At 43.1% G+C, this 25405-nt stretch overlaps 1 long non-coding RNA gene and 3 other non-coding genes across 7 annotated transcripts in view; all 4 read right to left on the reverse strand.

Annotated features, from left to right (window-relative positions):
• Positions 1-1539: 1539 nt before the first annotated feature.
• LOC108350703 (uncharacterized) overlaps positions 1540-25405 on the reverse strand; it is a 145372-nt gene continuing 121506 nt past the window's right edge. For 3 of the 4 annotated variants that reach the window (XR_015686538.1, XR_015686539.1, XR_015686536.1), the window contains 2 exons: positions 10002-10199; positions 1540-1838 (listed from right to left, as the gene is read on the reverse strand). This is a non-coding gene — a long non-coding RNA (uncharacterized LOC108350703). Of the gene's footprint in view, positions 1839-10001; positions 10200-14130; positions 14300-25405 lie in introns of those variants that run through there. The other variant, XR_015686537.1, reaches the window with a different exon arrangement.
• Positions 7582-7653, reverse strand: Trnac-gca39 (transfer RNA cysteine (anticodon GCA) 39). The gene has a single exon. It is a non-coding gene; the product is annotated as a tRNA-Cys (tRNA).
• On the reverse strand, positions 9161-9232 carry Trnac-gca14 (transfer RNA cysteine (anticodon GCA) 14). Its single transcript has one exon. It is a non-coding gene; the product is annotated as a tRNA-Cys (tRNA).
• Positions 15346-15417, reverse strand: Trnac-gca15 (transfer RNA cysteine (anticodon GCA) 15). The gene has a single exon. It is a non-coding gene; the product is annotated as a tRNA-Cys (tRNA).

Raw genomic sequence — 25405 nt, forward strand, 5'->3', positions numbered from 1 at the left:
AGGTCATGGAGAGCAGCTGAGGCTTGGCACTGTGAGAAGCCAGGAGAGGCCATTGGTAAAGGTGCAGCCTCAGTGGCAGTTGAAGGCCCAGGATTAAAGGGGTCATGCAGAGAAGTTGAGGCTTGGCATCATGAAGAGAGCCCATGGGAGACTCTTGGTGAAAATGCAGTCCACTGCATCAGAGATCCCATCATTTTGGAGATGCCAGCCATGGAATGACCATCAAGAACAGCAGCTGTAGGGGTGGTGTGGAGCCAGACGGAGCCTAAGACCACTGAGTAGGCTGTGGAGGACAGAGACTGAGACGTGACCCAAGACTCTTGGAGGAACCCAGAAGACCCTGAGCGAACCCCAGACACCGGACAGCGAGTTGTTGCTATTGGAGTTTGGCTCTGTTTTGGCAACTGTGCCCTGGTTCTTCCTTCTTGAAGTAAGAAAGTATTTCATTTATTATTGATTTTATAGGAGTCAACACCTGGGAGAATCTAAACTTTTGAAAAAGAGATTTTGGAGTTTTAGAGAGACTTTGGATTTTAAGAGACTGGATATTTTTAAAAAGAAAACTTTTAAAATATTTTAATTTACAAGGCTCTGGCGGATATTTTACTTTTAAAATATTTTATATTGTGATGTTTTTATTAATATGTGACTTTGGGGATGAAGAGGACAGGAAAGGTGGCTTAACAGTGATGGTTTGTGTGTCAAGTTGACAAAAAGTCAGTTGTGTTGTCCAGTTTTATAACAATTTGACACAAGCTGAAGTCACCAGTGAGGAGATAACCTCAACTGAGAAAATCCCAATGTAAGATTGGGCTCTAGGCAAGCCCGTAGGGCATATTCTAATTAGTGATTGGTGTGGGAGGGCCCAGACCATTGTGGGTGGAGCCACCCAGGTTGGTGATCTTAGGTTCTGTAAGAAAGCAGGTTGTATAAGCCAGTTAGCAGCACCCCTCCATGGCCTCTGCACCAGCTTCTGTTTCCAGGTTACTGGCCTGTTTTAGTTCTTGTCCCAGCTTCCTTCAATAATGGGCTATGATATGGAAGTATAAAACAAATAAACTCTCCCAAACTTGCTTGGTCATCACGTTTCATCATAGCAATAGTAACTATAACTAAGACAAGGACCCTGCGTCAAACTAGTGATGTCACTGAGAACATTAGAGCAAGTTCTAGACAGAGTGGCGATCAGAGGGAGGCATTCATAGTACTACACCTTTAATCCCAGCAGACAGGAGGCAGAGGGAAGTGGATTTCTGTGAGTCTGAAGCCAGCCTAGTCTAGATAAAGAGTTCTAAGCCAGCCAGGGCTACATCGTGAGACCTATCTAAAAAAAGAGCACTGAAGAGATGGCTCAGCAGTTAAGAGCTCTCAAAGGACCTTGGTTAGGTTCTCAACACATACATGGCAGCTAATGGCTGTCTGTACATCCAGTTCCAGGATCTGAACCCTATTCTGGTCCCTGGCAGCACTACACACATGTGGTGCACAAACATCCATGCAAACAAAACATCCATACATATAAAATAAAGAGAATAAATCTTTACAAACTACAGATTTGTAAAGGTGTGCTGGTCAGCAGGACTAGTAAGCAGAACACTTGATCAAAAAAGATCATTTTAGGGTTGGGGATGGAGCTCAGGGGAGTGTGCTTTGTCTAGCACACCGAGGCTCCAGGTACAATCTTCAGCACCACCATGGGGAATAATTGGAGAGCAAGTAGACCAGGAGGGTGGTCCTGGATTTGATCCAGTCGAGTTATAACCCTTTCCATGACTGGAGTTCCTCCTCCGCATATCTCACCACCTTCTCAGTCATCTGTGCGTTGCTGTGACAGACACCTGAAAGAAAAGATGTAAAATGAAGGTACATTTGTTGGTCCAAGTTCCAGCCGGATACAAGGCATGGCATCCTGGGAGGAGAAACCCAGAGAGTTTGACTGTGCTTATCCCACATCTGCAGCCCGCACAGGACAGATGCTGGGCTTCAGGGAAGTGCTAAGTCACCACTGTGGGGATGGGAAAACACAGTCAGATGCAAGAAAGCCAAGGCTGGTATTTCCTGGCCTCTGAGCCACCAGTCACTGCTGGAGAACACACAGAGAAGTCAGGAATGAAGTGTCGTGGGTTCCCGGGCCTATGACGAGGCCAGAACCAGGCAGTCCCAAACTCCTGGACTTTCAGGCACTGCTGAGTCTCCAGGAGTTGAGAGAATAGTCAGGGACCGGGCATTTAGCTTGGGGTTGAGGGAAAGGCAAGCTCTGGCTTAGCTCAATGGTGATTGTCCTTAACTTGGCTGCAGTTGTGGCTGGAAACACAGAGAGGCCTTCTGCAGGAGGATTAGGCTGCAACTCGGTGGTTGAAAACCCCTTCCATGTTCCCCACGATGATTCTTGATGGAGGAGACAGCCCGTGGTTCTAAACTGTTTATTGACTGTTCATCATGGAAAATGGATGCATAGTGTACCAACTTTTCAGGGTGGGTTGGAAATTGAATACCTTTGTCGGAGAAGGGAAGCTTATTGGCTAACCCTCAGGGCCTCTAGGTACCTCTTTGGCATGGAGAACTCTGTTCTGATCCTACATGAGCACAGGTCATGTTTCCTTATATGGGAAGTGTGACATGTGTTCCAGGCCAGGAATGTGGCAGGGAGCAGGGAGCAGGGAGGCACCTACCATCTTCAGTGTGGGTTTCTAGGGTCTCAACCCACTCTACCTACCAACCTTCTTGGCTTGGTTCTATGGTGAGATAATGCATAGGGGAGAAAGGACGTGATGGAGGAGAGTGGCCCACCTCACTAGCCAGGGAACAGGGAAAGAAGAGACTGGAAGAGGCAGGACACAGGATTATCTTTCTGTGCCACTTTCCAATGGTCCACTTCCTCTCTGAAGCTCATCTCCTAGTCCCCATCCTCCTCAATAATACATGAGAGTGCGACTCTTTATCGGTGGATCAGCCATGGGCACAATGAGGCTCCATTGGTGGATCAGCCATGGGTTCAGTGAGGCTCCTCACAATGGAGTCACTATCCCAAAGATCCACCTCTGAGCCTCACCATGTTGGAATTGTTTTCTACACTTTTTATTTCTTCTTTAGGTGTCTACAAGTATATTTATGTGAATTTATGTGCACCACTTGTGTGCAGTTCCCACAGAGGCCAAAATAGGGCTGGGTTCCCTGGAACTGGAGAGTTAGAGATCTTTGCTTCTACCTTGTGGGGGCTAGAATTTCGAGAACTAGAGCCAGCTCTCCAGCCTCCAACACATAAGCCTTTTAGGAAATATTCTTACCCAAACCATAGTACCAATGTTACCACAAAAAGAATCCCACAAGGGACAATAAACCTTACTCACTGATAGGCTAGGGAAACTGGCAACCCACCAGCAGCTGCCTAGATGCTCAACTTCCATGAGTTCACCACTACATTTCTGAGAGTTCTCTCACTTATCTAAACACCTTTGCTATTCCATCCACACATCTTGAATCCAACACATTTATGTTCTTCCTCTTCTCAGTCAACACTTGATGGGTGTTGGGAAGGGGCAGGTGTGGGAGCTATGACTGCCACAGCAATGCTAGCCAACTCCCCATTCCACAGTTGAGACCCATGCAGTGGGAAACATCCCTTTATTCTCATCGTTCAGTAGGTTGGACGCCCATCGGTGCGTGGGTCTAGGCTGGGCCTCAAGCTGTGGGCCCATCTGTATTCTTCTCTCTGTGTTTGGGGCTTAGCCAGCTTCATGTTCATGCTGGAGAAGTAGCAGCTGGCAAAGGGACACTTTCATAGCAGTGACAGAAACACAAATGAGGAAGTCTGACTAGGTGAACAGGTTTCCAGACTCGGCTGGGCACTCCCTACCATCTCATGCCAAGTACATTAGAAGATCAAGGACCAGGAAGTATGTCCCATCTCTGTTCTGGACTGAACTGGGGCTCAGAGCTTGATTGACCATGCTCTCCTCCTGATGAGTCCTACATGTACAATACACTAACCTCCACCCACTGCTTCCAACCAATCTTCCAAACTCAGCCCAGGATCTTGTGTTCCACATTAAACCCTATTGAGTTGGATGGTTAATCTCAATGGTCATCCTGAGGGGATGCAGAATCACAGTGGAGACAATGCTGAGCAGGTCTCCTAGATCAATTTAATAAGAGAGGAAATTCACTAGAAGGTCTGGGACTCTGCATGAACTATGATAAATAGCCCCTCAAAATTCCACTTATCTTCTAAGTCTCTGCAAATGGTACCATTACTTATCAATTGCTCAAGACAGAAGTTTATGGTTCACTTTTACTGAAGTAAAAGAGAAAGCTAGCTGAATAGACATCACTCTCTGACTGTAAATATGATCTGAACAGCTGCCTCCCATTCAGATTCCAAATGTCTTCTCACCGTGCTGGGCTTCTGAAACCAAAGGCCAAAACAAACCCTTTCTCTTAAGCTGCCTTTGTCAAGGTCTTTTGTCCTAGCAACAATTTGGAGGCTTCTTTTATTCATGAACTTAAATAGATAAGATTCTGACACAAACACCCACCCACCCCATTCCAAATTCAGAGGAGTAGACTTTCAGCATCACAATTATACTCAAATACTAAAAAAACAAAACAAAACAAAACAAAAACCAAAAACAAAAAAAAAAAACAATACAAGTACATGATATTAGAAACTGACTTTAACAAAAAAGAAAAGAAATTCTCAAGTATGTGGTTGGGAATGTAGACCCATTGGTAGAGTGCCTGCCTAGATGCATGAGGACTTAAGTTGGTACCCCAGTAACACATAAGCCGGAAGATGCAGGGATTGCCTAAAATTTCAATTATTGGTAGGTGGAGACAAGGGTAACAGAAGTTCAAGGTCATCTTTGGTTATAAATTGAGTTCTGGTCAAAGACAAAAAGAAAACTAAGATTCAGATCCAGGTGAAATGCTGTGCTTCTCTATCACAGTTACCTGTGTCTCTGTCTACAAGCCAATGTGAGCACCTCCAGACTGTTCCCTGTCACTCAAACAATTACCCCCAAAGTAACAAGCACACCCCATGATTACAAGTTTTCTTTCGGGGCTGGGGATTTAGCTCAGTGGTAGAGTGCTTACCTAGGAAGCGCAAGGCCCTGGGTTCGGTCCCCAGCTCCGAAAAAAAGAACCAAAAAAAAAAAAAGAAGTTTTCTTTCATTAGATCCTTGCTCTGCCACACAGGACTACTTCTCATCATTGTTCTATATGACTTTTGGCTCTGTCATCTGAGAACCTATCTTTTCCACTATCCTATAAATCTGAAAAGATTACTGGAAATATGTCATTTCTGAGTAGTTACCATGCCTGACTCTCCCGTGTGCAATGACTGGTGCAGTGGTCCTTCTTAATGCCTTTGTGTAATTTGTTCACACTACTTTGTGTAATTTGAACACAGCCTGTGATAGTGGATCTTAATAGTGACCTTGAAGGGATGGAGAAAACACCAAGAGATTGAATAGGTCAGGAGGCAGTTCCTAGGATTCATTAGATCGTGGTAGCTCTGACCTAAGGTAGGATCAATCTTTCCATGGATTCACTATGCATAGGATGGAGTTAGTGCTGAAACACTGGTGGCGGGACCTCACGGAAAGAAGTAGGTCACAGGACATGTCCTGGGCATTGTCATTTGCCCTGGCACCTTCCTGTGTTCCTGTCCTCTGCCCACCACAGCATCTGCTCTGCCCATGCTTTCCATTCCTGCCACAGTAGCAGAAAATCACCAGCAAAATAAACATTTCCTCCTTTAAAATGCTTCCCTCAGATATTTGGACACAGCAATACAGAAGCCTAGCTAATACAAGCCCTCAAGAAAATCATGGGTTGCTTATGAAATTGGTTTCATTCTGAACAGCGATCTCCACACTCCTTTTTGATACTGCTTTTCTCTGGCTTGGTTGTAAATTTTGGGCACATCAGGTTCCTGTGGGACCACGCCCTTCATCTTCTGAGGAACACTCATTGCCAACAAGAGTTATTTAGCTGGCACCACCTTGGTGATATTAGTGGTCCTGGTAAAAGGGCTTTTAAGCCACATGGTCGAGTTGGCTTTTCCCCTGAGGTTGTGTCTATAAAAGGCATTGAATTTCCTTCTTCTTAAACTGGTATCATAGTCTCAGACAGATCAATCTTACTTTCCCAACTCTGCAATTTCTGAGTAATCCACACCACCTTTAAATGCTGCTTATAAAGCTAGGCAGTTCTCATCTGAACTCAGGTCAGATGCAGCCTACATCAAGGAGCTCACACACTGAACATTTACCCACCATCCCTCCCCTGCTCTGCGCCATCAAGGACACTTTCTGCTTCCCAGGCTTTCCCAGGCTGCTGTCTCCCTGCCCTTGGCAGTGGCTCCTACCATCCCTGCAGCTGACGGAACAGATTGCTTGCTACACACAGAGACCATGGATTTGGGATCTGTCCCAGCAAGAACCCCTCCAAATACCCATTTCAGCACTGGGAAGTCTTACTCACAGTGATGTTGTGTAACAAGTCACAGAAAGTCTAGTGCCACAAAATACAGCCATCTGTCACAGTGCCTGTGAGCCTGCAGTTGGAATGCGAATTGAATGGTCCAGACTGGGCTTTTTGTCAACCAAAAATGGTGACATGGAGAGAGGCTCTACAGAGAAATGAGTTTGTTCGGGAACACAAGAGAAATCAGAATCCAGGACACACAGGCTCTGAGAACCCATAGGCACACCCAGATGAGCAGGAGAAAAATGAGATTTCGTGTACTATTTGAGACAATTACCCAAGGATCAGGGGTGGCAATGGAGTGGTGTCTGTCCACCGTTCAACAATAGACACTGGACAGGCATCCACCCAGAGGAATTTCCTGTGTAAGGTTTCAGTGGACTTTATGCAGATGTGAAGATTTAGAGAACCTTTGTCACACTTCTAGTCACCAGCAGTGTGTGTGTGTGTGTGTGTGTGTGTGTGTGTGTGTGTGTGTGGTAAGTTGAGTCATGGAACGCATAAGATAAAAAGGACTTGGGAGTCATTTGGGAAGAAAAGGGAACTGAGTGGGAAGAGGGATGGAGGTGGGGAAGGGAACAAGTGAGGACGAAGTGTAATGATACATAGGTATGAAGACACCACACTGTGGTGACACAAAGTGCTTTCTACACTAACTCAAAGCATTAAACAAAAGTAAACAAAAACTTCTCCAGGAGGCTAAACCTTTACTTGGACCCCTGCTGTTCTCATTTGATCTTGCTTGGGTCTCTCACTACAAAGAACTACGTACACACAGTTGTCTTCATGTCTTTACACTGTCTTTGTAGTGTAACTCTCTTTTACTGGCCTTCTGTCTCCTGCTTGATTGTGACTGATAGAACTCACTAGTTTAGAGGATGTGAAAGTTTCTGGCTATCAAAATCAGGTGCAAGTGTCTATAAGACTCAAGGTATGAACACAGAGAGCTGAGGGATCAGGTGGAGGTATAGATTGCCATCCCTCTGTGTGGCAGAGGGAGGTAGCTCAGGCTGACATAAGGGAGGCTAAAAATGTCTGAAAATATTTCTAGTGAGGATAGCACTAAATTAGGGAGGCAAAAGAGATACCTAAAGGGGGCACCTGGATTTGAACCAGGGACCTCTTGATCTGCAGTCAAATGCTCTACCCCTGAGCTATACCCCCTTGCCCTTGCCTGAGAGGTAATATAATTAATAGCCTTTACAAGGCAGTCCTGCAAGTTAGATGTTGCTGCAAGCCCTCTCTGAGTTCCACTTCCTTCTGTTCTGTAGTACTTCTCATACGTGACTGAGGACAGCCCTCTGGCTTGTTGGGGCATATACCTGAGGATTCCCTTAAACCAGCCAGAGAATTGTCTTTGACAATGGCAACCATGGAGTACTGACTTATTGTCAGCTGCCCTGGGTTGGGAGCTTGTCACTGGGTGACAGTATCTTCCCGTGCATGGAACAGAATTTCAGAGCCCTTGGCTTGATGTTTATTTTATAAAAGACTAAGATTCCTGATAATTTGTCAAGTGTGTAGGCAAAATACAAAATGCATGTGGGTGGAATCATGGAGATTTGAGCTTTTAACAATGTAGTGTTGTCATGTGGCCCATACATATACAGCCACCAAACTAGATAAGATGGATGAAGCAAAGAAGTGCAGACCGACAGGAGCCGGATGTAGATCGCTCCTGAGAGACACAGCCAGAATACAGCAAATACAGAGGCGAATGCCAGCAGCAAACCACTGAACTGAGAACAGGACCCCCGTTGAAGGAATCAGAGAAAGAACTGGAAGAGCTGGAAGGGGCTCGAGACCCCATATGAACAACAATGCCAAGCAACCAGAGCTTCCAGGGACTAAGCCACTACCCAAAGACTATACATGGACTGACCCTGGTCTCTGACCTCATAGGTAGCAATGAATATCTTAGTAAGAGCACCAGTGGAAGGGGAAGCCCTGGGTCCTGCCAAGACTGAACCCCCAGTGAACATGATTGTTGGGGGGAGGGTGGTAATGGGGGGAGGGTTGGGAGGGGAAGCCTATATAGAAGGGGAGGGGGAGGGGTTAGGGGGATGTTGGCCCAGAAACCGAGAAGGGGAATAACAATCGAAATGTAAATAAGAAATACTCAAGTTAATAAAGATTAAAAAAAACAATGTAGTATTGTTTATATTTTAACTGTTAATATCAATCATATTGCTTGTGTTAAAAAATAAAAGTTAGCTATGTATGGTGGAGATCACAGCACTCCAAAGGCTGAGGCGGGGTTGAGGTTGAGGAGCTAGACATCTTGCTGAATCTCTGTTAGTTATTTTTCTTTTTTCTTTTAAGTTCCTAGAGAAAAAAATGGTCCCATTTTCCTTCAGCAGTGCTCACATAGTTGTACTCGGATACAGAGATTCATTGGTTCCCGATTTTAGTCAATAAAGAACTGGAGCTGTGAGCATGTGCATCAGAGATTATGCACATTCATGGGATGGAATATGATATACCCATAAAAAATAAAATGGTCCCAGGACACTCTCCAAAAAAATACATCTCAGTGAGAGCATCCCACAAGGAAAGGACATTGCTGCTATATGTAATATGGTTTGTTCTTTGTCTTTTTTAAAAACTTGGTTTATTTTGGACTTTTGAGACAGGATCTCAGAAGCATTGTGTTCGATGAGTAAAAAAGGGAAGGGGGCACCTGGATTTGAACCAGGGACCTCTTGATCTGCAGTCAAATGCTCTACCCCTGAGCTATGCCCCCACCTGTTTATATATGTATACTACATAACGTATAATACATAATTCTAAACCCACATGGCCACCCCCTGGCTGTTAACATCTGACATGTGCACTTACCAGTGCTCTGCCATTATCTGCTTCCTCCTCTGAGGCCCAGGCCTGAGCTGTCTCTGCACATCTGACAGCCACATTCTCATGAACAGCAGCCTCCTGCCCTAGTTCCCAGTTGAGGCAGGCACATTAAAAATTTTGGAGTTCAAGGGCTCGAGAATTGGCTCAGTGGTTAAGAACATTTGTTGTTATTGCAGAGTACTCAGGTTCAAGTCATCCCAGCACCCAGCAGCTCACAACCATCTGTAACTCCAGTCCTGGGGGACCTAACCCCCTTTTCTGACCTTGGTGCGTGTCACATGGTGCAGACATTTATTCAGGTAAAATAGCTATACATATACATAATATATATAGCTATACATATAACATAATAAAAATTATGTCTCAAAACTCTACAGCTCCACATACAAGAGAACAACCCAGAAAATAGCTGTTAAACAGATCTTCTGGAGGTGTGAGAAAAAGCAAAACTTCTTGATATTAAAAAAATCATGTAGAAAAATCTGAAGAAGAATGTAGACTCGTAGGGAAGGGAGCTAGGGATGATGTATGTTGCTATCAAGCTTAATGAAAATTCACACTCACACTCAGATTGAAGATGTTGATTTAATCTGTGACCTTCCATATTGTAGATATGAAAAAAAACACTGTCATTAAACTCACTTCCAAATACAACATACCTGATTAGTGGCCATGCCACAACCAGAGTCCACATTTACACTTAAGTAGCCTCTTTGCACAGTGTTCTGGGGCAATAGATGAACTTGCTTTGTTTCTCTCCATCCTCCTTCTTCCCCATTTGCAGACAGAAGTTATCTGAGGAGAGGATCCGGTCCACAGAGGGGTTGTTGGCTCAGCAGCTTGATGGGGTTGTGTTGCTGTAAAATTATGAAAAAGGCTGTCTTTTACCCCTCCTAGATCTGGCACTGCAGTGCCCCAAGATATCTGGTAGATACCTTGCCAGAAACACATATCCCAACTCCGTGGTGGCCCAGTGTCTCTCTGCCACCACACACTCTCCCAAAGTCAAATCGCCACAAGAAAGAGCACACAACACAATAACCTCTGATCCAATTGATAAGATATAATTGCCCACCTAAACATGCAAAGCCCTGTACACATCTATCCCTTAAGAACATTCATAACTACCTGTAAACAGAATGGGATCTTTACATCAGCCTCCATGTTCTTTTGGCGGCGGCTTCTCTGCAGCCTCCCCCAGCCTCCCATCCTTTCCATCCCAGTCTTCTCCTCTTCCCTCAAACTTTTCTCCCGCTCATCCTTCCCTCTTGTCCAATGATAGGCCTCATTCTATTTGTACCTGCCTCACCTGTATGACATCATCCCACAGGGTTGCCAGGATGTCACCACACCAGGAAGGGCCCAAGCTTCATGTGCAGACAAGGGCTTTCTCCCTGGTCGGTGCTGCTTTTCCTAGAGACTCCTGCATCGCCCATGTTGGCTCATCCAGTAGCCCATGATAGAGTGTGACTTCTCAAGTCTTGTGCACTCGTGGGTTGTGACGGGGCACACAGGCCTTCACCTGCCCTTTCTCACAGACTCATCTCTAAACTTGTAGAAACCTTCCCTACCCAGACCCCTTTGGCCTCCTCCTCAGGTCCCATTGGGTACTTTTCTGGAGAATCGAGCCCACTCTCCCTTTCCCTCTAATGTCTTCTTTTACATTCCCCCTGCTATAGGTGTCTCTCTCCACCTCATTCTCACCACTGCACATTCGGGTACAACTTGTTTGCTGATTTCTATTCTCAGCTTTTCTCATCTTCTGGTCCTGGATTTCAAAGGTAGAGTTTATGACCTGTCACTTCAACCTTTCAGTGAGAACAGGAAGCAGCATAAAAACAGGCTTTACAACACCCAAGGCCTCCAAGGTGCGCTGAAGTGGAGCCAGGACTCTCTCCCATGTGGGCCCTCCTGACCCAACAGATTGCATGACGCACAGTGAGAATTGTCTTCCAAAGGGGTCTCATTCATGGAGACAATTATTTTGGGAAAGGGGTGAACTCAACAATGAATCATGATCCACAAGAGACACTCAGGCAAGCAGCAGTGTTTTATTCTTTGGGTAATGAGTTATTTGATTATTTCAACTAGCTAGGAAATGTGCCTTCAGGTATAAATAATATATGTTCTTTGGGTCTCTCTAATGTGCCTCATAGGACTGAAGAATTCTAAGTGAAGCTGTTGACTTTGCATATTGGATATGCACATGTAATGTGAGTCAGGGGGACCTGGCTGGGTAGAGGGGGGAGAGGCTGTTGTCTACTCTATTGTGGGGCTGCAAGTAGTCATTTCTTCACAGAGAGCCACCACTGGAGATTCTTAATTGTTGACAGGCTTCACAGGTTTGGAACAATATAAGAATGGAAAATCAAATGAGAGATTTTTGTCTACCCAAGAAAAGTAAGATATGACTGGATAGGACTGAAGATAGGCTGTGGGTATGTCATTTGGAGTAGAAATATGGTAGATGGGGGTGGTGAGACAAACTCACTCGGCCCTTCATCCCTCCTTGCAAGAAGACCCAGCATTTAGAACCCAGAAAAAGAAAACTTTCCTAATGTTCCATGGACAAACATGTGTAGCTAGAGAACATACAAATTGGAATTAGAAATTTATGATCATCAGTACAGAAAAGTGATTCTCAAAAAGCAGGAAGGAGGCCAACCAGTATCTTTTCAGCATCAGAAGGAGGGAATTTGAATTCTGAGTGTTAAAGCCCAGAGCTGAGTTCTTATAGCAAGCTACCACCCCAAGAATAATGTGCTTCTCCACACGGTCACTTTTCAGCCACACCCACAGTTTCCAGGCCTTCTCCATAGTCAGCTCTGCACACCTGGTCTTTATCTGTCCCAAGCTGAACATCCTATACCCTTCAGGCATGGCTGAAGTTACTAGTTGGGGTGGCACATGATATTCAACACAGCTGTGACATTTTGCATTGCATGTTGTTCTAAGTTCCAGTCCATGCTACCTGCTACTCGAAGTCACTGGATGCTGGGATGGATGTTGGCAGGAGATTATACTCCCTAAAGGTAAAAGAGTGATCTATTTTTTATTAAGGTTGGAGTCCCCATTGCACCCCAACTTCTCTGACAGGCCCCTTTCCAGCCTGTATTGAAAATCAGAAACCCTTCAACAAACTATCTCCTTCTTATAGACAAAGTCTCCAAGGGACTAAATATGACAAAGCCCTGTCATACATGGTCATTTATCTGCCATTCAATATAGAAACCAAGATATTCTTGCACCCCAAATGGCTTTACAAGGACTCATTTTGACCATACAAGATGCAAACTCCTGATTTTTATACAAATCCAGTGAATCATGGAATATGTTCTAGGTACTTATTTTTTATTAACAAAATATTTTTATTGATTATTTGGAAGTTTCACATAACGCACCCTTATCACATTTATTTCCCAGGTCCTCCCCCATCCTTGTGAGCTCCCCCAAAACAAAAGAAAAAAAGGAAGAAAAAAATTACAAAGTCCAATTTGTGTTGCCCATATACTCACTGGAGCATAGTCAAACTCCCAGCGGCCAGTTTAAAGAGTTGTCTTCAATGGCTTTCTTTTTTTGGGGGTGGGGGGTGGGGAAGTATCAGAGGATGGGGAAGAGAGGTTTCCCAGAGGCCTTCTATGTCTCTCATTCTCAGCTGTGAGTCTGCAGTCATCAATACCACACCAAGAAAAGCTTTCTTGCCCTTTATAGTCAGTGTAGTATGGATCACAGACTTCCACACAACCTCCGGCCACAGCAGGAACCATGAACATTGCCATGGATTCTGGTGCAGCACAAACCATGGACATCTCTATGGCCTTCAGTGGCATCTAGGGTTTCTGTTGCTGTGAAGAGACACCATGACAACAGCAACTCTTATGAAGGAAAACATTTAATCAGGGCTGACTTACAGTCCAGAGATTTAGTTCATTATCACCATAGCAGGAACATGGTGGCATGAAGTCAGACATGGTGTTGGAGAAGGAGCTGAGAGTTCTACATCTTGATCCACAGTCAGGAGGAAGGACTGTGAGACACTAGACCAATCTTGAGCTTCTGAGACCTCAAAGCCCACCCTCACAGTGACACTCTTCCTTGGGCAAGGCCATACCTACTCCAATAAGGCCACACCTCTTAATAGTGCCACTCCCTCTGGGCCAAACATTCAAACACATGTCTATAGAGCCCATTCCTATTCAAACTACCACTGGCAGTACACTTACTACAGATATCAACATGGCCTTCAGCTGCAGCATGGACCACAGACACCAGCATGGCTCCTGGCAGCACCATAGGCCATTGACATCAACATGGCCATAGCCAGATCACAGAGACCAACATGGCCTTTGGCAGCAACCCGGTCCATGGACATCAACATGGCTTCAGGTGGCAGCACAGACCACAGACATCTCCATGGCTTTTAGTGGTAACAAAGGCCATTGACATTGGCATGGCCTCTGTCTGCAGCAGGGTCACAGACACCAACATGGCCTTTGGTGGTCACAGGGACTACAGACATAGGCCACATATATTAACGTGGCCTCCAGTGGCAACACAGACCATGGACACTGACGTGGCCTGCAGCAGCAGTAGCATCAGGAACCACAGGCATCAGCATGGTTTCAGGTGGCATACAGACAGTGAAAATTCCCACGGCCTTTAGTGGTGATGAGGGCCATAGATATCATCATGCTTGGCACTTTTTTTAAAAGGCTATAAAAGATGTTTCATGTGAGGGATGGTAAAAGCCATAAGTGGAACTTCTGAACTATATTCTCCAATCTGTACCTGTAGAGAGCGGTGCGGCAAAACAAAGATGGCGCCGACATCCAGCCTTGTCTGGATATAAACGACTTACTGCGCATGTGCAGGCTTGTCCCCCTTGCTAGGGCTCCCTCTAGTGGTGAACAGCGGTACTGCACATGTGCGGTTTATGCACCAGGTGTCAGTTGACCGTTAATATGCTAATGAGGTGATTCATTCTCCGCCAATCCCTGGAGGACAAGTAGTGGGGTGATCCAAGCCCCACCAATCCCTGAGAGATAATTAGCATACTGTTGTCTATATAAGCTGAGTGATTTTGCTACTCAGGGTCCCTGTTCAAGAGAGCTGTAACACAGTAAAGGCTTGTTCGCAGAAGAATCCTGTTGCCGCGCGTTGTTCTTACTGGCGGGACATTAGGCGCGCGACATGTACCCACAATGGGTTCTGAGAGTTTTTACCAAAAAGCTGTTTGTTCTTCAAAATATGAAAAGTAACATGATTTTAGTTTTGAGACAGTTTATATTTTGTACAGCTTTTTTTCCAAAGTGTGAATAACACAGTTACCCTTGTGTGTTGCACTAACTAAACACATCTTAAAACATCTTACCCACGAAGTTGCTATCACTCTCTGAAACCCCTGCCCCCAAACATCCCCCCTCTCTGTTCTGGACTTATGAGAACTATCTTACTGAGCCACAGATCTTAGTAGCTGTGATCAGAAGACCAATTTCATCTCTTCCTGGGAAGAATTCTTGGACAGGCAAGAGAAAAAGATTAAGAAAGTAAGAAGCACAGAAAAGGGATGATCTGTCTCTGAAAGGTGCAGTCCAGTCCGGTTTTAGACATTTTACATATTAACATATCACACACAAATGCTTGTGGATATGAGTGAAGGTCCAGACAGATAGAGCTGTGCAGACAGAGCTGAGTTGAGGCAGCCAGGGCTGAGGCAGCTTTCAGGAAACTCTGTAAGGCCGGTTCTCATCTCAGAGGGTTCTAGAAACCACAGGGAAGCTTTTATGAGGCCTTAGCTCCACCCAGGGTGTTCTAGCTGTTTGAGGTGAGGCCTGGGAAAGGGATCTTTTATAGACTCTTTGATTAATCATAATTTATTTTGGGTGGCAATACCACCATAAAAGCCTTAATAGTTGCTGTTTCTAAAAAATATTTTTAACTCTGTTGTCTAGTAAGGAACTAGAACTTAAAATTCAAATATCTATGTAGAAAAAAATTATGAGTAGGGGGCACCTGGATTTGAACCAGGGACCTTTTGATCTGCAGTCAAATGCTCTACCCCTGAGCTATACCCCCTTTACTAATATAAGGCTTAATTAATATCCTTCACTTCCAGAGTTACACCCACATCACTTGTACCCTATGCATCATCATTTGAGAACTTCAGGCTGAGTCAGAGAAAGCACATCACTCTCCTGCATAAAAAGTCACAGGCCCCTTCTGAAATGAAAATGTAAGGATTCTTTGGAAAGTCAGTTGGATGGTGTTTTGCTGGGGTAAACACATGAAAGTGGACATAGATATGAAAGGCTCAGGCAGACTTGCAAGGGAGCATTTCACTGAAGCAGACACAGGAGAGAGCCTTTCTGCTAAGGCAAGCAGGTCTAAGGATACACAATGAAGGATTCTTTGCTAACAACATTCATGTATTGGTCTGCCTTACATTGTATAGTTGAGCTCCATTTTCTGGACTCTGCAGACTTGGGCTGATTGGATGCACATGCTGAGGCAAAAGCCATGGAGGACATGTGATGTTTGGAGGGTATAAATAGGACTCCGAGGAGTGATGGAGAGCTTGGCTTGCTGGTATAGCTAGCTGTGCAATGCTTGTGCTTGTGGGTCTTCACTGTTCTTCACTTCCCTGAGAGAGGCACAACCAAGAACTCCTGGTATTCCTGTTGGTCCCCCCTGCTCACTAAAGCTGAGGCCTGGCTGTCTCTGCTGGGTATTGCCACCACTGCTGATTCGTGTTTGCTATCCCAACTCTACCAACTGGACTGCTGGTGTATCTGTGATGTGTTTGTGAATTCAAGCTGCTGCCTGCTGACCTATGAACTGAAGTACTGATTTCCAGACAACACAGATGGGAGCTGCTCCAAAGAATCTTTCTAAACAGGTCTACTCCCCCCCCCATCCTTTCTTTTCCACCACCTCTGGTGGGTGATGGGCTACAAGGAAGGTTAAAGCTTTTAAGAACCATCATTAAAAATTGGATTTGAGCACTTCCAGTTTCTGGCTGTGGCCAGAAATACTCTGATCCTGGCCCACAGCTCCCTGCTCTCAAATCCTGTGGGAGAGAGAGCTGAACACCCGGAAGTGCAGGCAATCCTGAGATTACAGGATAGATTGCCACTTCTGTCCACCTTTGCCTACATCCTTGGCCCAAAAAGAAACTGCATAGTGCCTCTGGACGCAGAAATATAGGAGCAGTCAGCTGCAGGAACCCCGCAGTCCAGATCTGTGCCCAGATCAGAGCTGAATTGGTCAAACAGCTCCCTGTGCCCAAATCCCATGGTGGGTGGGGAGAGCTAGACCCTCAGAGGTGCAGACACACCTAAGAACTCAGAGGAGACTACTCTCTGCTCACATTCCTGACTCAAGAGGAAAATGCCTAGTGCTATCTGTGCCCCCTGTACACAAGGACCTAGGAGCAGTAGGGGCAGGACCCTTCCAGTTGCTGCCCTCACCAAGAGCTGAAAAGCCAGCCTTTAGGAGCAACTACATGCCTGAGAGAAAAACACTCTGTTCCCATAACTGGCTGAAAGAAAAAAGGAAAACAGGTCTCCAGGAGTGCTGACACACAGGCCCACAGGAGGGTCAAGCCAACATCAGAAACAGCAAGACAAGCTAACAAGCTAACACCAGAGACAACCTGATGGCGAGAAGAAAGCTCAGGAACCCAAGCATAATTAGAGCCCAGTTCTCCTACCAAAGCAAACGCTGGATATCCAAAAACACAGAAAAAGATTTAGATTTAGATTTCAAATCACATTTTATCATGATGATGGAGGACTTTAAGAAGGTCATAAATAACTCCCTTAAGGAAATACAGGACAACACAGGTAAACAAGTAGAAGTCCTTAAAGAGGAAACACAAAAATCCCTTAAAGAACTATAAAAAACCACAACCAAACAGGAGAAGGAAATGAACAAAACCATACAGGAGTTAAAATGGAAATAGAAACAATAAAGAAAGCACAAAGGGAGACAACCCTGGAGATAGAAAACCTAGGTAAGAGATCAGGAGTCACAGATGCGAGCACCACCAACAGAATACAAGGGATAGAAGAGAGAATCTCAGGAGCAGAAGATACCATAGAAAACATCGACACAACTGTCAAAGATAATGTAAAACAGAAAAAGCTCCTAGCCCAAAACAAGCAGGAAATCCAGGACAAAATAAGAAGATCAAACCTAAGGATAATAGGTATAGAAGAGAGTGAAGACTTCCAACTTAAAGGGCCAGTAAATATATTCAACAAAATCTTAGAAGAAAACTTCCATAACCTAAAGAAAGAGATGCCCATAAACATACAAGAAGCCTACAGAACTCCAAATAGATTGGACCAGAAAAGAAATTCCTCCCATTACAAAATAGTCAAAACATCATATGCACAATACAAAGAAAGAATATTAAACTCAGTAAGGGGAGAAGGTCAAGTAACAAATAAAGGCAGACCTATCAGAATTACACCAGACTTCTCACCAGAGACTATAAAAGCCAAAAAATCCTGGACAGATGTCATACAGAGCCAAAGAGAGCACAAATGCCAGCCCAGGCTAATATATCCAGCAAAACTATCAATTAACATTGAGGGAGAAACCAAGATATACCATGACAAAACCAAATTTACACAATATCTTTCTAAAACTCCAGCCCTACAAAGAATAATAAATGGAAAAGCACAACACAAGGAGGGAAACTACACACTAAAAAAAGCAAGAATATAATCTCCTTGCAACAAAACCAAAAGAAGAGAAGCACACAAACATAATCCTCTAAATACAAAAATAACAGGAAGCAATAATCACTATTCTTTAATATTGCTCAACATCAATGGACTCAATTCCCCAGTAAAAAGACACAGATTAACAGACTGGATATGTAAAGAGGACCCAGCATTTTGCTGCCTACAGGAAACACATGTCAGAGACAAAGACAGACACTACCTCATAGTAAAAGACTGAAAAACAACTTTCCAATCAAATGGTCTAAAGAAACAAGCTGGAATAGCCATTCTACTATCATATAAAATTGACTTTCAACCAAAAAGTCATCAAAAAAGATAAAGAAGGACACTTCATATTCATCAAAGGAAAAATCCACCAAGATGAACTCTCAATCTTAAATGTCTATGCCCCAAATAGAGGGGCACCTACAATCATAAAAGAAACTTACTAAAGCTCAAAGCACACATTGAACCTCACACAATAATGGTAGGAGATTTCAACACCCCACTATCATTAATGGACAGATCATGGAAACAGAAATTAAACAGAGACATAGAGAGACTAACAGAAGTTATGAACCAAATGGGCTTTACAAATATTTATAGAACATTCTACCCAAAAGCAAAAGGATATACCTTCTTCTCACCACCTCATGGTATCTTCTCCAAAATTGACCATATAATTGATCACAAAACAGGCCTCAACAGATACAGAAAGATAGAAATAATCCCACGCATCCTATAAGATCACCACGGACTAAGGCTTGTCTTCAATTACAACAATAAGGAAAGAATGCCCACATATACATGGAAATTGAACAATGCTCTACTCAACAATAACTTGGTCAAAAGAAATAAAGAAAGAAATTAAAGACTTCTTAGAATTTAATGAAAATGAAGGTACAACATACCCCAACTTATGGAACACAATGAAAGCTGTGCTAAGAGGAAAACTCATAGCTCTGAGTGCCTGCAGAAAGAAACAGGAAACAGGAGAAAGCAGACATCAGCAGCTTGACAGCACACCTAAAAGCTCTAGAACAAAAAGAGGCAAATACACCCAGGAGGAGTAGGAGGCAGGAAATAATCAAACTCAGAGCTGAAATCAACCAAGTAGAAACAAAAAGGACTATAAAAAGAACTTTTGATTCTTTGAGAAAATCAACAAGATAGATAAACCCTTAGCCAGCATAACTAGAGGGCATAGTGTGTACAAATTAACAAAATCAGAAATGAAAAGGGAGACATAACAACAGAATCTGAGGGAATTAAAAAATCATTAGATCCTAATACAAAAGCATATAGTCAACAAAACTTGAAAATCTGGAGGAAATGGACAATTTCCTAGGAACCAAAGTTAAATCAGGAATAGATGAACCATCTAAACAACCCCATAACTCCTAAAGAAATAGAAGCAGTCACTAAAAGTTTCCCAACCAAAAAGAGCCCAGGACCAGATGGGTTTAGTGCAGAATTCTATCCGACCTTCATAGAAGAGCTCATACCAATATTGTCCAAACTATTTCACAAAATAGAAGCAGATGGAGCGCTACTGAATTCCTTCTATGAAGCCACAATTACTCTTATACTGAAACCACACAAAGACCCAACAAAGAAAGAGAACTTCAGACCAATTTCCCTTATGAATATCGATGCAAAAATATTCAATAAAATTCTTGCAAACCGAATCCAAGAACACATCAAAACGATCATCCATCATGATAAAGTAGGCTTCATCCCAGGTATGCAGGGATGGTTTAATATACGAAAATCCATCAATGAAATCCACTATATAAACTAACTCAAAGATAAGAACCACGTGATCATCTCATTAGATGATAAAAAACATTCGACAAAATTCAACAACCCTTCACGATAAAAGTCCTGGAAAGAACAAGAATTCAAGGCCCAAATCTAAATATAGTAAAAGCCATATACAGCAAAGCAGTAGCTAACATTAAACTAAATGGAGAGAAACTTGAAGCAATCCCACTAAAATCAGGGACTAAACAAGACTGCCCACTATCCCCCTACTTATTCAATATAGTCCTCAAAGTCCTAGCCAGAGCAATCAGGCAGCAAAAGGAGGTCAAAGGGATACAAATTGGAAAGAAAGAAGTCAAAATATCACTATTTACAGATGATATGATAGTATACTTAAGTGACTCCAAAAGTTCCACCAGAGAACTACTTTATCTGATAAACAACTTCAGCAAAGTGGCTGGGTATAAAATTAACTCAAACAAATTAGTAGCCTTCCTCTAAACAAAAGATAAACAGGTTGAGAAAGAAATTAGGGAAACAACACCCTTCATAATAGTCCCAAATAATGTAAAATATCTCACTGTGACTTTAGTCAAGCAAGTGAAAGATGTGTATGATAAGAACTTCAAGTCTCTGAAGAAATAAATTGAAGATCTCAGAAGATGGACAGATTTTCAATGCTCATAGATTGGCAGTTAATAGTTTATAATAAAATGTCCATTTTATCAAAAACAATCTACAGGTTCAATGCAATCCCCATCAAAATTCCAATTCAATTCTTCATAGAGTTAGAAAGAAAAATTTGCAAACTCATTTGGATAATGAAAAACCCAGGATAGCTAAAACTATCCTCAACAATAAAAGGACTTCTGGGGGAATCACCGTCCCTGACCTCAAGCAGTACTACAGAGGAATAGTGATAAAGACTGTATGGTATTGGTACAAAGACAGGCAAAGAGATCAGTGGAACAGAATTGAAGACCCAGAAATGAACCCACATACCTATAGCCACTTGATCTTTGACAAAGGAGCTAAAACCATCCAATGGAAAAAGATAGCATTTTCAACAAATGGTGCTGGTTCAACTGGAGGTCAGCATGTAGAAGAATGCAGATTGATCCATTCTTATCACCATGTACAATGTTTAAGACCAAATGGATCAAGGATCTTCACATCAAACCAGATACACTCAAACTAATAGAAGAACAAGTGGGGAAGAGTCTTGAACACATGGGCACTGGGGAAAATTTCCTGAACAGAACACCAATAGCTTATGCCCTAAGAACAAGAATCGACAAATGGGATCTCATAAAACTGCAAAGCTTCTGTAAGGTAAAGGACACTGTCATTAGGACAAAACAGCAACCAACAGATTGGGAAAAGATCGTTACCAATCCTACATCCGATAGAGGGCCAATATCTAATATATACAAAGAACTCAAGAAGTTAGACTCCAGAGAGCCAAATAACCCTATTAAAAATGGGCTACAGAGCTAAACAAAGAATTCACAGCTGAGGAATATTGATTGACTCAGAAGCACCTAAAGAAATATTCAACATCTTCAGTCATAAGGGAAATGCAAATCAAAACAACCCTGAGATTCCACCTCACACCAGTCAGAATGGCTAAGATCAAAAGCTCAGGCAACAGCAGATGCTGGTGAGGATGTGGAGAAAGAGGAACACTCCTCCATTGTTGGTGGGATTGCAAACTGGGAAACCACTCTGGAAATCAGTCTGGAGGTTCCTCAGAAAATTGGACATTGCACTACCTGAGGACCCAGCTATACCTCTATTGGGCATATACCCAAAAGATGCTCCAACATACAACAAAGACACATGCTCCATTATGTTCATAGCAGCCTTATTTATAATAGCCAGAAGCTGGAAACAAGCCACATGTCCTTCAACAGAGGAATGGATACAGAAAGTGTGGTATATCTACACCATAGAGTACTTCACAACTATCAAAAACAATGACTTCATGAAATTCATAGGCAAATGGATGGAACTAGAAAATACCATCCTGAGTGGGGTAACCCAACCACAGAAAAAATACACATGGTATGCACTCACTGATAAGCAGATATTAGCTCAAATGCTCAAATTACCCAAGATGTAATGCATGGACTACATGAAACTCAAGAAGGATGACCAAAATGTGGATGCTTCACTCCTTCTTTAAAGGGGGAACAAAAATATCTATAGAAGGTGATAGGGAGGCAAAGTTTAGAGTAGAGACCAAAGGAACGGCTATTCAGAGCCTGCCCCACATGTAGCCCATATATATACAGCCACAAAAACTAGATAAGATTGATGAAGCTAAGAAGTACAGGCTGACAGGAACCGGACATAGATCTCTCCTGAGAGACACAGCCAGAACATGTCAAATACAGAGGCGAATGCTAGCAGCAAACCACTGAACTGAGAATGCGACCCCCTTTGGAGGAATTAGAGAAAGGACTGAAGGAGCTGAAGGAACTTGAGACCCCATATGAACAATGCCAACCAACCAGAGCTTCCAGGGACTAAACCACTACCCAACGACTATACATGGACTGACCCTGGGCTTCAACTGCATAGGTAGCAGTGAATAGCCTTGTTGGGGCATGAGTGGGAGGGGAAGCCCTTGGTCCTGCCAAGGGTGGACCTCCAGTGTAGGGGATTGTTGGGGGGCAGAACTGGGGGGTGGATGGGGAGGGGAAACCTGAATGGGTGAGGGGGAAGTGTTAAGGGGTTGATGGACAGGAAACTGGGAAAGGGAATAACATTTGAAATGTAAAGAAGAAATATCCAATTTAATAAAAATGGGAAAAAAGATTATAAGACAAGGGGGACTGTATATTTTGCATAATGTCAAAGCAGTACATATATAGTATCATACATTTTCTAAAACGCATGAAATCTTACAGCAGAAATCATGAAACATAAGACAGTAAAAAACAACAAAAATGTTTAGTTGTTAAAGGGAACCTGCAAAGAACACAAAATATGGCACGATAAGGAATTGTATTCCACAGTATGAAATTTTATATGACAGGGCCAAAGCACTGACATAATCAGAATAATTGTTGAAATGACTGCTATTATTAAGATGGCCATAACTACACATGATTATTGTGTTCTAGTTGAAACAATTGTTTGGAATGGATATAAATGTTGATGATCCCATACATGTATACTGAAATTATACATTTAAAAATGTATATGGTGTATTACAACCCAGGTTCTCATATCTCTAATGGGACTTTATTGATAAGTAAGGGAAAGAAAGAAGTAATAAAATATGCTGTAGACTTTTAAAAACCACTAAAAAAAATTGAATTTGAAAAAAATTAAAGTTACACCCTTCCCTAGAAATTCTACAGCATGTTCTCCAGCCTTCAGTCCCAAGGATTAGACAGTCCTGGAGTGGCACTGATACTGGCTGCTAGAATGGTTGTCAGAGTCAAGCTTTGAGTCTATTGTGGTGTGATTTACACACATAAATTCCACACAACTGGGGTGTTGATCTTGTCAAATGTGATGACAAATTCATGCCTGCCCCTCCTGGACTAATCTTACGTTCAGGGAACTTGCTGCAGAACTCCAGGCTAGGATGAAATACGGTCACTTCTCACTCAGTGAATATAGACAGAGAATGAGGAAGAATAAACTTCTCCAATAAATAGTTGAAAGTGGGCTTCTGAATCTCCCAAACCATTAATGGACCAACAGTCATAAAAATCTAGGAGCAAGAAATATTATCAGACTAACCTATATGGCCTGGAAAAAGGTGGTGGACAAAGCCCCATTCTATCTGGAAACCAGTCTGGACATGGAGGTGTCTGCCTGACATGGCTTTTCTCCTCCATGGAGGTGTCTGTCTAACGTGGCTTTTCTCTTCTGATAGATTCTTAGCCTAACCGTGTATAAGCCCATAGTCTGTTCCTTATTTGCTGTACTTTAAAATAATCAAATCATGGATATCTGTTACACCTGATTGGGTATCTTTCTTATTTATTTTATAATCATTATTTTCTCATTAATCTGGTATAAGTTTGGATTTCTCCATAAGGAGAACTTAAACAAGAATTTCTTTTTTCTAAATTTTTTATTATATATTTCTTTACTTACATTTCAAAGGTTATTCCCCTTCCCGGTTTCCTGTCCATAAGCCCCCATTCCCTCCCCTCCCGCTCCCCCATATGGGTATTCCCCCTAAACACCTGCCTTATTGCCCTCCACCATATTCCCCTGCACTGGGGGTCCAACCTTGGCAAGACCAAGGGCTTCCCGTTCCCCTGGTGCCCCAACAAGGCTATTCACTGCTACATATGCAGTTGGAGCCCTGGATCAGTCCATGTATAGTCTTTTGGTAGTGATTTAGTCCCTGAGAGCTCTGGTTGGTTGGCATTGTTGTTTTTATGGTGTTGCAAGCTCCTTCAACTCTTTCAATACTTCCTCTAATTCCCCCCCAAGGGGGCCCTATTCTCAGTTTGGTAGTTTGCTGCTAGCATTGACCTCTCTATTTGACATGCTCTGGATGTGTCTCTCAGGAGAGATCTATATCCGGTCCATTACCACATGTGTATTTTAGCTTCATCAATCTTATCTAGTTCTGGTGGCTGTATAGACATGGGCAACATGTGTGTCAGGATCTGAATGGCCATTCCTTGAGTCGCTGCTCTAAGCTTTGCTTCCATATCCCCTCCTGTGAATATTTTTCCCCCATTTAAGGAGTGGGAACATCTGCATTTTGGTCATCCTTCTTCTTGAGCTTCCTATGGTGTGTGGATTGCATCTTGGGTAATTTGATTTTCTTGGCTAATATCCACTTATCAATGAGTGCATACCAACTGTGTTTTTCTGTGATTCAGTAACCTCACTCAGGATGATATTTTCTAGTTCATTCCATTAGCCTATGAATTTCATGAAGTCATTGCTTTTAATAACTGAGTAGTACTCCATTGTGTAGATGTACCACATTTTTTTAATCCATTCCTCTGTTGAAGGGCATCTGGGATCTTTCCAGCTTCTGGCTATTATAAATAAGGCTGCTATGAACATAGTGGAGCATGGGTCTTTGTTATATGTTGGGGCATATTTTGGGTATATGCACAGGAGTGGTATAGCTGGGTCCTCAGGTAGTGCAATGTCCAATTTTCTGAGGAACCTCCAGACTGATTTCCAGAATGGTTGTACCAGTCTGCAATCCCACCAACAATGGAGGAGTGTTCCTCATTCTCCACATCCTCACCAGCATCTGCTGTTGCCTGAGCTTTTGATTTTATCCATTCTGACTGGTGTGAGGTGGAATCTCAGGGTTGTTTTGATTTGCATTTCCCTGATGATTAAGGATGTTGAACATTTCATTAGGTGCTTTTTGACCATTCGATAATCCTCAGCTGAGAATGTTTTGTTTAGCTCTGTACCCCATTTTTTAGTAGGGTGATTTGGCTCTCTGGAGTCTAACTTCTTGAGTTCTTTGTATATTTTGGATATTAGCCCTCTATCAGATGTACGATTGGTAACGGTCTTTTCCCAATCTGTTGGTTACCATTTTGTCCTAGTGACAGTGTCTTTTTCTT

Source organism: Rattus norvegicus, chromosome 4 (assembly GCF_021556685.1).
Source record: "Rattus norvegicus strain SHRSP/BbbUtx chromosome 4, alternate assembly SHRSP_T2T, whole genome shotgun sequence".
NCBI lineage: Eukaryota > Metazoa > Chordata > Mammalia > Rodentia > Muridae > Rattus > Rattus norvegicus.